Source organism: Vombatus ursinus, unplaced genomic scaffold (genome assembly GCF_900497805.2).
Source record: "Vombatus ursinus unplaced genomic scaffold, bare-nosed wombat genome assembly UNPS02009205.1, whole genome shotgun sequence".
NCBI lineage: Eukaryota > Metazoa > Chordata > Mammalia > Diprotodontia > Vombatidae > Vombatus > Vombatus ursinus.
In genome coordinates this window covers 21,972,587-21,986,015 of record NW_020948983.1, presented here as the reverse complement: position 1 = coordinate 21,986,015, position 13,429 = coordinate 21,972,587, and the positions used below count along the sequence as shown (strand labels likewise).

The 13,429-nt window shown below is 37.2% G+C and overlaps 1 protein-coding gene across 1 annotated transcript in view; it reads left to right on the top strand.

The window, feature by feature from the left end:
• Positions 1–13,429, top strand: part of HDGFL3 (HDGF like 3) — an 82,275-nt gene that overhangs the window by 65,818 nt on the left and 3,028 nt on the right. The window lies entirely within an intron of this gene.

Here is a 13,429-nt window from a genome sequence, read left to right as displayed (position 1 = left end):
GAGGAAAACAACTAATGGACATTTACCAAGGAGCCAAACTTCCTTTGTTCCTAAGTGAAGTGCGTACTTCTTTTTAAACAGGACTTCCATGGAAATATCTGCCCCATCCCTATGTACAACATCTTGTTGTTGTTTATTTGTTTTAATCGTGTTCAACTCCTTGTGACTCCATTTGGGGTTTTCTTCGCAAAAATACTGGAATGATTTGGCATTGCCTTCTCCAGCTCATTTTACAGATGAGGAAACTAAGGCAAACAGAGTTAAATGACTTGCCCAGGTCAGTGAGTGTCTGAGGTCTGATTTGAACTCAGGAAGATGAATCTTTCTGACTCCAGGCACATCACTCTGTCTGCTGTACCACCTAGCTGCCCTGTATATAACATCTACAAAACCTTATCTCTAGACTCTATCTTTATATTGAAGGATAGAGAGGTGCCTAAAGACACTTCATCTGCCTTACCAGCACCACCATATTCACTAAGGCCCAAATCATTCAGGAATTTTTAGATTTTCTCCAGGATGCAAATGGATACTTAGTGATAGTTACAGAATACGGAATTTGAGCAATTTTATCAGTGCCCTTATATTCCAATATATTTTCCCTCAAAAAATGTAAATTGCAACATATTCATACATGCCCATATGGTAAATTCTTGACTGTGTTTTCCCATGAGTTCAGTACAGTATATCTACCCAGTGTGTTGGGGCCTTCTCCATGTTCTCCTTAAATTGTATAAATACAAAATTGTGTAAATACAATGTAATTGAGTAAATACAGTGAAGAGCATGAGTTGTTCATCTGTTGTCCCTGACTCCTGCTTTGTTACTGACCTGTCTTTTTTTTCCCTGATCGTACATTTTTTGTTGGCATCTTCTACATTGCTTCTCCTGTATAATTTCTTGTTCGTAGTGTACTGAGGCTTCTTCATGGCCACCATACTCCTCTCCGTTGCCCTTTGGGCCACCCTGTGCTTCATATCTTCAGAGACTATAAATATTCCATGAGTTGTGGCTATGCAGTATCACCAGAAAGAAGAACATTGATGTTAAAAAAGATAGGCCTATATTTCAGTGAGCAGCTTGATATTATTAAAGTAATATTGTAATTTCTCAAAGGCAATAATCCTATATTTCCTCTGCCTGTTTCATTCTGGGCCCAATTCAGTATGTACTTTCAGTCCCTGAACAAGATATAAACATACTGATAGACAAGTTCTGTGTCTCTTGTCCATACAGTTGCACACCATAGTCTGGATAAGGGGGGTTTTATATTCTGATGTGGATAGTTAGAACAAGTTGTTCTGAGTGATCCTGGATCTTGTTCAGGAAGCTTTACAATGTACATGGGCTTTTTGAAAAACCCTTGGTGTTATCCACCCACAAACAGGGAAATTCTATGCCTTTAAGTAAATAAAGGTAATCCTTTTTGTATGTTCATATAGTATCTTTGCTTAGAGCAAGATACTCTTCCGTTCTATTCTAGAAAGTAGGAAGATGGGGATTTTATCTGTTAATACAGATGGAGTTTAAAAAGGTACCTCTTACCCTAGATCTAGGTAATTGTATGTTCAGAAATCCTCTCTTAATCTCCAACAATATGAATTTAGTAACAGAAGTCCAGTATACAATCTTTTTTTAAAAAATTCATTTTCTTTTTTGTTAATTTTTCACATTCATTTTTTAAATTTTGAGTTCCAAAATCTTTCCTTCCCCTCAGTTCCTCCCCTCCCCACTGAGAAGGCAAGCAATATTATACCCATTATACATGTGAAGTCATGTAAAACATTTCTATATTAACCATGTTGCAAACAAAGCAAAAATTTGAAGAGTGAAAAATATGTTTCAATCTGCACTCATAGTTCCTCAGTGCTCTCTTTGGAGATAGATAGCATTTTTCATCATGAGTTGTCTGGAATTCTCATGGATCATTCTGTTGATCAGAGTAGCTGTCTTTCACAGTTGATCATCATTGCAATTTTTCTGTTCCTATTTACTACAATCTCCTGATTCTGCTCATCAGTCCTTGTAAGAGTTCTCAGGTTTTTCTGAAATCATCTGGCTCGTCATTTCTTATAGCACAATAATATTCCATCACATTCATATACCACAACTTGTTTAGCCATTCCCCACTTGATGGACATCCCCTCAGTTTCTAATTCTTTGCCACCACAAAAAAGAGCTGCTATAAATATTTTTGTACATATAGACTCTTTTCCTTTTTCTTTTATTTCTTTGGGGAAAAACCTAGTAGCAGTGTTGTTAGGTCAAAGGCTATGCACGGTTTTATAGCCCTTTATTCATAGTACTAAATTGTTTTCCAAAATTGAACCAGTTCCTAGCTCCATCAGCGTGCATTACTGTATCTATTTTTCCACATCCCCTCTAGCATTTGTCATTTTCCATTTCTGTCATGTTAACCAATCTGATAGATGTGAGGTAGTACCTCAGATTTGTTTTATTTTGCATTTCTCTAATTATTAATGGTTGGAAGCATTTTTTCATAGGACTATCATTAGCTTTGATTTCTTCTTCTGAAAACTGCATGTTCATATCCTTTGACCATTTATCAATTAGAGAATGGCTCCTATTTTTTATAAATTTGGCTTAATTCCCTATGTATTTGAGAAATGTGACCTTTAACAGAGAAATTTGCTATAATATTTTCCCAGTTTCCTGCCTTTCTTCTAAAAACCAATGTTGGTAACTAATGTGAAAATATGTTTAACATGAATGTACACATTTAGCTTATATCAGATTGCACTCTGTCTTGGGGTGGGGGGAGGAGAGGGAGGAGGAGAAAATTTGGAACTCAAAATCCTATGGAAGTAAATGTTGAAAACTAAAAATAAATAATAAAATATTAAAAAAATAAAAACATCATCCAAACAAGTGACTTGGGGAGAAAAAAAAAAGAATACTGATAACATTTTCACATATAAGAAGTAAATAATTTGACCTTAAAAAAAAAACAAACCAAAAAATAAAAAAATAAAAACCAATGTTGTTTTTGTTTGTGCAAAACCGTTTTTAATTTCTTGTAATCAAAATTATTCATCTTACTTCCTATAATCCTCCCTATTGCTTATTTGGTCATAAACCTTCCTTTATCCATAGATTTGACAGGTAAATTTTTCCATGCTCCCCTAATTTGCTTATGATAGCCCCCTTTGGTTCTAAGTCATGTATCTCTTTTGAGCTTATCTTTGTATACAGTCTGAGGTATTGGTCTATGCCTAGTTTCTGCCAAACTGCTTTCCAGTTTTCTCAGCAGTTTTTGTCAAAGTTCCAGATAGATACACTAATGCACATTGTTGGAGTTTTGTCTAGCTCCAAAAGCTGCGATCTACGGGTTTATTAAACACTAGGTTACTGTGATAATTTACTACTATATATTGTATATATTGTGTACCTAATTCACTCAGTATATAATTTACTACTATATATTGTATATATTGTGTACCTAATTCACTCAGTATATAATATTGAGGGATTCCACCTTTGGAGCATCCCTATATTGTTTGGGCTTTGTGTGACTCTAGCTATCCCCAGCTGTTGTACCAACCATCTTGATACAGACCATACCATCATTCCCTTTGACTTGGAAGGCTGCCACAAAGAGTGAGGATGGGGCCCTCAACAGAGAGATGACTAGATTAACTGGGGGCCAGGAATCCCTAATGAGAGAGAGATATATCACCCCTGTCTCAGGCTGGCTTTTCTGCTTTGCTGTCACAGAGAGCAGAATGTTGTTACAACCCACCTGGGTTGTTTGGTGGTTAGGGGATAGGGAATCCTATCAAGGAATATACCTGAAAGTTTATTTCCTTTTCAATCATCCTGGTCAGAAATTGCTTATAGAAGAGAAATACCCAGCATCCAACTGGAGGAATATGGGCAGGAACCTCTGAACAGAAACTAACTAGTTCTAAGTAGTCAAGTCATTTGCTTGCCAGAGGAAGAGCCAAAATCAGAGAGAAGGCTTGGATCTCTAAGCAGGATGAAGGGTCTGTATCTGCACAGCCTCCCAGGGGGCCCCTGAACCCCAGAGATGGCAGCAGTGGAGAGAAGTTCCTGTTCCAAGGAGAGCAGTAAGGGACAGAGACATGGTATAGAGCAGCAGATGTGGTCCTGCCCCAAATAACTGAGAGCTGTGCAAGCTATGCAAGCTATGCAGGTCTGATGTGAGGAAGTTAATCCTCTTGCAACACCAAGAGCAGCAATTTTTTCAGTGGAGCCTAAACCACAAAGTTTCTAAGAGAGGTACTACATCTATTGGCACTGATCCCTACAGCTCACAGGTCTCTACAAAGGGGTTTTCCTGGCTCTGGAGCAACTCTGTTACTTCCCCTTTTGGGACAGATTTTTTAAAATGTTATTTCTGCTTCTCATTTAAAATTTTTATAGCTATTACTCCTTTTTTTTATTTTAACTTTATTGGGATGGTGGTGGTGTGGCAGATCCTTTTGGGAGGCAGGAGTGAACCTAGAGGAATATTGTATATTTATGTATTAAGGGTGGGGTGGGGTTGAGTATGGACCTAAGTGCCAGAGTATCTCAGTTATGGGAGGTCTCTATCCTCTTACAAAGGATTATTGATTTGAGTTACGAATCAATGCTTACAAATTGTGGTGAGGTACTATTAAAAGGAATTTGTACATAACTGTGGACTCTTTAAATGTTACATAAAGTACTAGGGACGGTATTTAGGAAAGAGGACATTTCAGTGGGAATAGTAAGTTATCAAACATTGGGGAGGGCTTCTATGGTTGCTGGAAAGATATCCTCAATTTTGTCTGTATTCCAGTGTGCCCTGAGGCACCTCAGGGTGATTTTCAGAGGCTGAAGATTTTAACTAGAAGGAAGATTTAGTGGGTATGACCAAGAATAGCAGTGTCATTCCTTTGACAAAGAAAGCCTTTGTTGTGACTTTGTGTCTCTTGTAGGAACAGGTGCTCTGCCATAGATATTTATTTGATGGACCATTGGCTCCTTGTTGAAGATGATTGATAGAATTTGGGGATTTGAGGATGATTGGTTGAGTTGTTTGTAGTACACACCTGTACTACAGCCTAGGACTTGTGCTTTAAAAAGGAAGACCAAAAATGGGGAGGAGAACTGAACATGGATAGATACAAAAGCTGAGAGAGCTGCTTTACACAGAGAGACTTGGGTCCTTGGTAAAGGAAGTGAAGTTTACACATCCACACAGCTCCCAAGGAAACCTCTAATCCCCCAGAATGATAGCTATGGACAGGCAGTGGTAGAATCTTGGGGACAGAGAAACAATGGAGATCTTGGAGTGGTAACAGAATGGCCCCAGGAGAGGAGGAAGCCTCAGAGCCTTAGAGATAACTGCAGCCAGGGAGAGTGGGAGAATGATGAGAGTTCCCAGACAGAGAAAAGGGATTTTCTACACCAAGAAGTAAACATGAGCCTTGCCTTTCACTAGTAGTGAGTTAGCTGTCCAATGAGAAGGGAGTCCCAATCACCAGAGGCTCTGTAACACTGGAGTACTGTAATAGGTCCCATAAGCCAAGGTGGCCCTTACCAAAGATTTGAGTTGCTTTGCTGTTTCATGTGCTCTGCTGGGAGTCCTTTAGGGTTTGGGGGTTTGTTTGTTTTTTGCATTTTCTGTGGGATAAAATAAAGATTATATTGGATATGTATTGTTAACCTGAGTGCTTATATGGAAGGTTTTTACCTTTTCTGTAGAGACCTAGACATGAACCAAGTTGTGTATTTCCTAGGAGTTGGAGTTGGAGCCAAAGGGTGATTTTTGTGGGAGGTTCCCCATGATTAAACCATGTCTTTGTAAAACCCAGAGCTGGTATTAGGGCATAGAGGTTAAGCAAATAATTATGATGGTTTAAATTCATTCACTTTGGGGTATTTTGCAATAACATTTTAATCATTTCCAGTCCATCTTATCTATTCTTTTAGTTTAAAAAATCATTTTGAAGAAAAATGTATTGTTAACTGGGGATTAAAGTTAATTTCATTGCATTTCAGTCTCATTCCAATTAGACAATGTTAAATTAACAAAACTTTACCATAGATGAAGATAGCAGATACCTCTGCTTGCTTCATATTATTATGATCATTATAAAAGTAGCTGAAAAACTTAATATCAACAACCATTTTGGTATCCCTGCAAGCCGAAATCCATAATTCTCAGTGAGGTCCCTTATGTGATATTATAGAAAGGAAATTAGTAGAGCTCCTTTATCCATGGCTATTTTAGACCCTACAGAACATAGCCTACCAGTTGGTTAGCAATTGTCTGTTTTCTGCCCCATGCCCCCTATGATGGGAAAGCAATAACTTATCTCAAGCTCAGTTAATGTGTTCATTAACTTAGCCTTTTACTTTTCATAGTGTTGATGTATAAGACCATCATTAATCTACATTTACATAGTATTTTGAAGTTTACAAAACACTGTTCCCCACAACAACCTTGTAAAATTATTGAAGTATTATTTTCCTCATTTCATAGATGAGGAAACTGAGGCTTAGAGACATTAAGTGATTTGCCCATGGCTCCCTGCTGTGAGAGGAGACTTGAATCCAAAGTTCCATGCTGTTTCCATTGTATCATGATGCCTCCCTCTGAAAATAACACTTTACATTCATATAGAACTTGTGTAAAACATTTTTCACATACATTGTCTCATTTGATTATCACAACTGCCCATTGAGATTAGCAAGCCTATCATCATTCCTATATTACAGATGGCAATATTAAAGCTCTGAGAGGTTTAATTATTTACTCAGGGTCATACAACCATTAAGTGTAAGAGTAAGGATTAGAACTCAGATCTCCTGCCTCTTGTTCCTGGGTTCTCTCTACTATATTATACTGTCACCCAAGCAAAAGGACATTATTTCTTAGCTTTTTCAAAATATATTCAATACTCACGAAACTTTGTTAATTGAAAGTGACTACAGTAAATAAGTTCAAGCTAAATTCCATAAGGAAATTTATCTTAGTAAGATTTCAGTGTTATTACTACTTAGATGTACTAAAATCCTGTGTTAGTGCAATTCTTCAGAGAGAATCATTATACCCTTGGGTTGGTATAATGATTTCACTATGATCAGGGTTGGTTATCAAGATTTATGTTTGATTTTGATTTCTCTGAATTTACTACGCATTCTATATATTGGTGTGAATAGTTTTTGACTGAGAGTAAAGTACTGTGCTATATTTATACAAGTAAAGTCTTTGTGAATGGAAGAAGAAAATAGTTGTTTGGAAAAAATCATTACAGAGAAAAAACCTTCTCAAGAATTGGGATAACTGAATTCGTATTCTGGTTCTGCCACTGATGAAACAATATAAGCAAGTATCTCTACCGGAAAAAATAGATATACTAGACTGAGATTTAGAACTGGAAGGGGTCTTATAGGCCTCTTCATTTTACTTGTTCCTATTTATACCTGGGTGCTGTGAAGACCACGAGTAAGGTAACATAGGTGAAAATTAAATGCAGATATTAATGATCTCTCAAATCAATAAACATGTTTAATATGGAAAAACCCAAGGCTCTTCCAGATACTCTTTCACATATTTGTGAAATTTAGAAATTACAAATGGCATCAAAAGGTATTTTTTGCTGGGTCTCTCAAATAGTATAATGAGTGATTAAGCTAGTACAAGCTGAAATATTATGTGATTCAAAATGTGGGCCCAGTGAATATATTATAGAGTGATCATTTGAAATATATTTAGTGCTTGAATTTGAGATTAGAAAAGAAGGTATTTTCTCTCTAATGACTAATTTTTCCAAACAACTAATCAAAAACTATCCACACCAATATATAGAATGCATAGTAAATTCAGAGAAGTCTCATAGGAACATAAATTTAGAGCTTAAAGCAACCACGGAGATCAGAGACTATTCTGGTCCAGGGTAAAGAAATGAAGACTTGTAGATAATTCAGAAAGCCTTACATCTGCACATGATGAATATTTTCTTCAAGAAAAGAATTGGAAGGCACTCGATGTGGCAAGCACTGAACCACATCCAAAAATTCTGAAAATTATATCCCAACAAAAAAGAAATAATTGGTAACATGTATGAGAGTAATTTCAAAACCAGTTTGGCTGTGTACAGTCAGATCATTGACTGGTTAAAGGTCTAAATTAGGGGTGGGGAACCTGTGACCTTGAGGGCACATGTGGCCCTCTAGGTCCTCAAGTGTAGCCCTTTGAATCTGTTTGGATTCCGTCAAAGGGTCCAATTTGAGGACCTAGAGGGCCACATGTGGCCTGGAGGTCCCAAGTTCCCCACCCCTGGAAATCAGTTGGAATAAAAAATCTAAATGAGAAAGAAAACACTATTTACAGTAGCTCCAAATTGATCAGTTTAAATAATTTGTTGACTTTAGAAATAAAGACATTGACTATAATGCCATTTCTTAGAAAACTTTTAATTGATAAAAAAAATGTCTGCCGTAATGAAGAGGCCAAAAGAATCCAGGAAAAAAAAAAACTTATGCAATTAATACTTGACCTCCTTGCCAAGTGGAAAGACATGGCAACCTTGGACAACATTGGTTTAGAGTACAAGCTCATTTGCAAAACAATGGAGTAGAATGATGGAAAATTACAAGCAGTGAAGTGGCCATCACAAAACAATGTGAAGTTGTTACAAGGAAATGAACTTACAAAGAGCTTGGCACGCATGAAGCTCAGCTAAAACAGATCATCCAGAGAACATTCTTTGGTGAAAATGAAAGAAGAGAGTACTAAAAACTAAGGAGATCAGGAAAAGTTTCCCTTAGGAAGTAAAATCTATGTTGAGCTTGAAAGGAAGCTAAGGATTCTCTAACAAAGAGACACAAAATGGAACAGATCTACTAGTGTTTTCCTATCATTTTATCATCATTATAATAGTAGTGGAATGACTGCATTTGAACTGTCTCACCTATGTAAGGAATTGGTAGTAGCTTTCAAGAGAAAGGCAAAAAGAGCAACTGAATCCTACATACAGAAGTGGTGATACAATTTCAAAGCCTTGCTGGGATATTTTTAAAAATGTCTCAAAGACACATCTTTGGGATATCTTTTGGGAGAGATTCCAAAAGAATATGAAAAAAAAATTTCAAAAATTATGATTATCCCAAACAGGCGACCAAGAAGACATTAGTAGTTATCATCCCATATGCCTACTTTTTCACCTCTACAAACTTTTTTATGTGAATGTTCCATGTATGTATTTAGTGTGTGCATGATGTAAATGAAGAACGAATCAGGAAAACTCTTACAAATAACTTTCTACAGTCAATCACTATTTCACAATCACATAATTGAGAAGTATAGAAAATAAAAGATGAGCTTTTTATTGTTTGTTCTTGTTTAGTTGTTTTTGGTTGTGTCTGACTCTTCATGACCCCTTTTAGGGTTTTCTTGGCAAAAATATTGAAGTGCTTTGCCATTTCCTTCTCCAGCTCATTTTACAGATGAGGAAACTGAGGCAAACAGGGTAAAGTAATTTGCCCAGGGTCACACAGCTAGTAAGTGTCTGAGGCTGGATTGGAACTCAGGTTTTCCTGACTCCAAGCCTAGTGCTCTATCCACTGTGCCACATAGCAGTCATTACACCACCTTGCTGTTAATGATGACAAATGGACTTTTAGTTGGTGGAATAAAATAACAGGATTATAGGCTTTTCTAAGATCATAAAATAATCCTTATTAGATTTAACCACAGAGATAACTGTGTTCAGTAATCCTCTGATTATCACTTCAAGTGAGGCATAAAACAAGACACCTATGCTTTCCAGGTGTATAGATTATCTTGATTTCATGAAAGATCCTGCAAACAATACAAATGGAAGAGGGATTTTTTCTGATGTTAAGGTCTTCCACACGCCCTTGCATGAAGATGGTATTTTGTTGATTGCGTAAAGTCAAAGAAAAACTAGAGGGCCTCCTAGATGAGATCCATGGCCACTCAAAAGAGAATGGCTCATCAATTCACATAGGAAAAACCAAATGGGTAAAGAATGCATATTGCTCAGATTATGACAGGTAGTTAGAAGGATTAGCCTATTGAATGTACTCTGCACTGAACAGACCATCTGGAGTGTTGTGTCCAGTTCTGGATGCAAAATTTTAGGACAGAAATTGAGGAACTGGAGAATATCTACAGGAGAATCATAAGATTGTATATTTAGAGCTGGAAGGAACCTTTATGCTATTAACACTAATAGGCAGAGCAAGGTGGCACAGTGGATAGAGCACTGTATGTGGAAGACTCATTTTCCTGAATTCAAATCTAGCCTCAGACACTTAACAGCTGTGTGAGCCCTGAGCAAGTCACTTAACCTCTGCCTGCCTCAGTTTCCTTATCTATAAAATAAGGTTAATAATAGCACCAAACTCTCAGAGTTGTGAGGATCAAATGAAATATAAATAAATTTCTTAGCATAGTGCCTAGCACATAGTAGGTGCTCTATAAATACTAGCTATTATTATGCCTTGCAGTAGAGGAAGGGGTATGAAAATCACAAATCCTCTGAAATGCTGAAGTATAAAATAGGCTTGTTTTGAATGACAGTTTTATTTAACTTACTTATGAGTGCCTATTATATATTATTTTGTTTTCTGCATGTGAAAATCATATATGTACGGTAAAATATTATGTAGTTCATATTTTCGTGATCAAACTGCCCCCCCATTATTCTGAATTAGCTACATTTATTGCAGATGATAGATTGATGGTAGCACAGAAATAGACCCTTAATTCAGCCACACTTTCAGAGGTTAGATTTTAAAATGTATAAAACCTCCATTTGTGCATAATACTTTGGTAAGCACATAATATCATAGGATCATAGATTTAGAGCTGGAAGGCCAGTTCAATAAAGATTTATTAAACAGCTACTACTATTAAACAGCTACTACTATTAAACAGCCAGACACTGTTAAACTCTGGGGATATAAAAAAAGGTAAAAAATAGTCCCTGCTCTCAGGGAGCTCATAGTCTAATAAGCAGGGGGGTGGGGGTGGGTGACATGAAAAACAGCTAGGTACAAGCAAGCCACATACAGAATAAATTGGAAAACATCAACAAAATGAAGTCAACTAGAATTAAAGGGGACTGGAAAAGGCTTCCTGTTGAAGATGGGATTTTAGCTTGGACTTGAAAGAAGCCAGGGAAGTCAGGAAACAAGGAGGGAGAGAATTCCAGGCAGGGAGGAATACTAGGGGAAACAGTTGGTATTAGGAGATGGAGTGTCATGTTCAGGGTACAGCAAAGAGGCCACTTTGACTGGATCACAGCATGTATCTTGTGGGGAGATAAGGTATAAAAAGACTGGAAAAGTAGGGGAGGGAGACAGGTGATATGAAGGGTTCAAATACCAATCGGAGGATTTTATATTTAATCTCAGGTGATAGGGATTCTCTGGAGTTTATTGAGTAGGGTGGTGACATGGTCAGACTTTCTATTTTAGAAAGGGACTTTAGAGGTCATTAAGTTCAACCTTCTCATTTTAGAGATGAAGAAACTGAGACCCAGAGCTGTTAAGTGACTTAGTATCACACAGCCTATAACTGTCTGAGGCAAGATTCAAATTTAGGCCTTTATGACCTCAAGTAGAATGCCATATCTGCTATACATGTTGAGCTTCTCATGGACAAATGCATTGTCTTGAAGTGGTTAAGACTACTACTACTGTTGTCATTTTATATTGAATAGTAATATTTCCTTAGAAGGCCATAGGATAATATGATTCCTGGGCTTTCCAGGGCTTCAATTAAAAATTTAAATGTTAACACACAGCTTTCTTTGCATCTGTGTACATACACTTTTTTGCTCTTCTCACAAAGGTTGTCTCAAAAGTTATTATTAAATAAGTTCACTTTGGTTGATTAATAATTTATAGTTATCTTAAGTCCTACTCCCCAGTGCCTCATCATGCCATGGAGGAGGACCTGGGTTCTGGGAAGCTATGCTAGCAGAGCCCAACTTCTGACAGGTTCTACTCTTCCATAAGGGCTTCAAATAGCCCTGGTGATAGACCCTGTCAGCTTTCCAAGAACCAGCCTAGAGAAGGTATTGAGAAAGTCCTGTCACCAGTGCCCTAGCCACCAGGGGATGAATTTTTTGCTGTGGCAATGCAATTATTTTAATGATTTTCCATATATATATCCTTCCTTGAAGGAAGAAAATTTAGTAGTCATTACCTCCTGAAGGCAAAACTTCCAAAGTACTTGTAAGCCTAATCTTATCTCTACTATTTTTGTTCATTAATAAATAAGTAGTTGTCTGTATCATGAAAAATCACAGACTGTGGGTGCTATTATTTGATATTCCTCCCCCGCCCTGCCCAGCTATAGATGAAAGGAAGCTAGGCGATTCACCCTCTGTGGCCCCAAGGGAAAAGGAAATTTCATAACTTTTCCCCCCTATTCCTAAGGTTATTTTCAAACGGAAAGATTTCATAGGCGATAGCTACATGTATCTTGTGTAATGAAGAGCTGAAGTAATTATGCAGGTAAATGTTTTTTGGCAAAAGGGCTTTGATGATTGAATTAGCCACCTAATCGCCTGGGCTCTCCAATACACTTTTCATGTGAAAACCCAACCATAGGGGGAGTATATTTCTACTAATGATGGAGAAAATATTCATTTGGGGAAAATATAATCCCTCTCTAAATAAACTTCTTATATCCTGATATAATTATGGAGGAGTATTTGGGGAAATTATTTTGATTTTATTAAAATAGCATAAATTAAAGTTTTTAATTGGGCAAAATATGAAAGGATCGTAAGTATTTCTCTTATAAAAAGTTGATTTCTAAATTCCATGTCAGTTCTTAAAAGTTTATATTGTAGATTTCTGCCCTCTCCCCCCACCCAATTCCTCTTTATTAATTCTATTTTGAAGAGCAAAATACTTATATTTCTATGAACTCAACTTTTTTCTCCTGTTTCTCAAAACTACATGTTATAAGTATTAGTGATTGTCAAGAATAATGTGCATATCTTTCAACTCATTATCTTTCTCACAGACTCTTACCCTCTTCCAAACTTCCCTATTACCACTGAGGATACCATTGTCCTCCATCCAGGCTTGCAAATTTAGTGTTATCTTCAACGCCTTCCCACACACCCCATATACTCAGCTCATTGCCAGATCTTCTTGTTTCTACCTTTATATCTCTCAGATGGATTTCTCTGTCTCCACATACACAGCCACAACCATAGTTCAGGCACTTACTACCTGCCTCACCTGACCAGAATTCTCTCCCCTTTCCACCTTTTCATTCTTCTTACCTTTTGCCCCCCTCCATGCAGTCTGTGATCCAGCAGGGTAGGCCCAATTATAGTTCCTTAAATGTGACATGTCATCTCCAGCCTCCATGACATTGAACTGGTTCTTCCCTCAACCAGGAATTCCCTGACCCACCCCACCCCCC